The 2,989-nt window shown below is 33.8% G+C and overlaps 1 pseudogene; it reads left to right on the top strand.

Annotated features, from left to right (window-relative positions):
• Positions 1-1,031: 1,031 nt before the first annotated feature.
• LOC146882299 (uncharacterized) lies at positions 1,032-2,361 on the top strand (annotated as a pseudogene).
• The last annotated feature ends 628 nt before the right edge of the window (positions 2,362-2,989 follow it).

Below are 2,989 nucleotides of genomic sequence, written 5' to 3'. Positions count from 1 at the left end.
CAGTTTGAGGAGATTAACTTGGATCATGATGATGTTGTAAAAAGCATCATGAATGATTTTGATACTTTTGATAATGAACTTGTTGATCAATAAGAATTTGGTAATGATGTCAATAAATGGCTTCAAAGGGCCTAACATGCTCGAGTTGCAACTAGTGATTCAGCTCCATTTGCACTTCTTATCCATTAATCTTTTTCATATTTTAGAATCTTGGTTGTCTTTACCTCTGGTTGATAATTATATGAATTGTATTGGAAAACCTTTTTCTTCTTAAAAAAGTTTTGATCTATTAAAAAGTAGCTTAACAAAGTTAACAAAGATGGTATCTTTTGACTATTTTGAAATAAAAATTTAATGATCAAATGCTAATTTATTATTACAAATTTTTTAAATTAACAAAGAAAAGGAAGTTAAACCCAAAAAGTTGTTCGTCTCTTTCTCTTTTACAACAGAGATTAATGTTTCTATGCTTATAGAGATTAATTTTTTCCCTGCATTATATTTATGATTGAATTAAAATCCATAAAAAAATTAATGGATTGATTAGACTTTTATTGAATAAATCAAATGTTTAATAGATTTTATAACTTTTTATTCAAGCCATTGTAAAAATATTGTCAAGGAGCAAGTTGTTATGATAGCCAACATTAATTGTAGATTTTTTATTTATTGTGTTTTAATTAGTTGAGATTTTGTTTTAATATTAGGAAGATTGTAATAAGAATAGAATCCCGTAGTTATAGGGATTTATTCTTTCTAAGAATATGATCATTACATATGTATATGTTTAAATAGGTCAGCTGAACTAATAATCATCAATAAGGAATAAACAATTATTCCCTTCTGTTTTCAAGATGGTATCAGAGCTCCTGATCCTAGAAGTCTCTGACCATAACCCAAAACACTAAATCGTAGTTGCCACTACTGTGCAGCCTTTACCCATTTTGTTTCATCGCTGCCTCTATTTTTTTTCCATTACAACCTCCAACACTGTTTTTATTTATTACTGCAGCCCATTGTTGCATCTTCAAGCAGTCTTCATCACTGCATTTGCGATTGTCTTCCTGCAGCCTTCATTGCTGCACTTTATCTTTTCCATTCCTTTAATCATGCTTCTATGGCCGAGGCGGTGAATTCTGTCCTTGATTCAGGTGACAAATTCGTCCCTAATAATGGAGAATTGCAGAATATTCACTCTACATACAGATTCATCGAAAAGAACTATCTTAAGTGGTCCTAACTTACACGAACCATATTAAAAGGCAAAGGCAAGGGCAGTCATCTTACAAAAAATCCTCCAAGTGAAACAGAAACCAGATTCAGATCATGGGAAGAAGAAGATTCAATGATTATGGCGTGGCTTTGGAATTCTATGATATACCTGAGATTAGTGACACAAAGGAGATTAGTGACACGTGTATATTTCTAAACTCAGCCAAACAGATTTGGGAGGCATTCAAACAAACCTACTCAAAGGCTAAGGATGCTGCCCAAATATATGATGTGAAGGTAAAAACTGTGAGAGCTAAACAAGGCAATAAATCTGTCACAAAATATGCTAATCAGCTCAAGTCCCTATGGATGGAATTGGATCATTATTGTGTGATAAAAGCAAAGTGTTCAAAGGATTCAGTTCTACTCAATGAGTATATTGAGCAAGACCGTGTATATGATTTCCTAGTTGGCCTAAATCCTAAATATGATCAAGTTCGGATTCAAATTCTAGGCAAAGAAAGAGTTCCAAGTCTGAATGAAGTCATAGCCATTATCCGAAGTGAGGAAAGTAAAAGAAATCTGATGTTGGAAATTCCTACTGTTGAGAGTACCGCAATGAAGGTAGAAGAGGGAGCAGCAACAATGGTTAACCAAAAGAAGAACAATTTTCCAGCGGGGGAAAAGAAACAAGAAGTGTGGTGTACTTATTGCAAGAAACCACGTCACACAAAGGAGAAGTATTGGAAATTACATGGGAAACCACCAAACCGAGAATGGGGTAGCCAAAAATTTCATAACCAACAGAGGGGAGGCCAAGGACAAGTAAATTTTGTAACCGTGTAGAATGAAGAGATGGAGCAACTGAATCACGAAGAGATAGAAAGAGTAAGATCCTTTCTAAGTAAGATGGACAAGTCTACAGGTATGTGTACCTTGATACATTCTAGTAAGATTCCATATTCTCTTGGCATTAATGTTTCAGATATAAACTTTTCACACTCGTGGATATTAGATTCAGGAGCCACAGACCATATGACACCTCTACCTCTATATTTTTCCACCTATTCACCCTATCCTAGCAATAAAAAAATTTCTACAGCTAATGGAACGCTTATAACTGCAGATGGACATGGAGAGATCCATATAAACCCATCCCTCACATTAAGAAATGTCCTTCATGTTCCTCAGTTATCCACTAATCTCATTTCTATTCAAAAACTTACAAAGGATCTCTCATGTACTGCTATATTTGATAGCAATATGTGTATTTTATAGGACAGGAACTCGGGGAGGACGATTGGATGTGCTAAAGAATGGAATGGTCTCTATTACATAGAAAATCCCAAATTGTTTACCAAAAGTCACTCTCTTGTTACAGAATCTGCCATGAGCGATAAAGAAAAAATTCATCTTCACCACTATTGGATGGGGCATCCTTCATTTCAAATTGTAAAAACTATCTTGCCCTCTTTATTTAAAAACATAGATATAAGGAGTATGTGTTGTGAAGTTTGCGAGTTAGCCAAACATAGACCTCTCCATTTTCCTATTAATAATAAATTGAGTGATCAATCTTTTTTTCTTGTTCATACTGATGTCTGGGGTCCTGCGAATATTCCAACTTTTTCAGGTGCTAAATGGTTTTTAACTTTTATTGATGATTATACTAGAGTTACTTGGATTATTTTATTAAAACACAAATCCAAAATCAGTTCCATGTGTATAAATTTTGTCTTAATGATCAAAACTCAATTTGGTGTCACCATTAAGAAAA

Source organism: Vigna unguiculata, chromosome 10 (assembly GCF_037176805.1).
Source record: "Vigna unguiculata cultivar grain cowpea cultivar isolate G323 ecotype 2 chromosome 10, ASM3717680v1, whole genome shotgun sequence".
In the NCBI taxonomy this organism is placed as follows: Eukaryota; Viridiplantae; Streptophyta; class Magnoliopsida; order Fabales; family Fabaceae; genus Vigna; species Vigna unguiculata.
The sequence above is the reverse complement of the archived record's forward strand: the minus strand, read 5'-3'. Positions and strand labels throughout refer to the sequence as shown.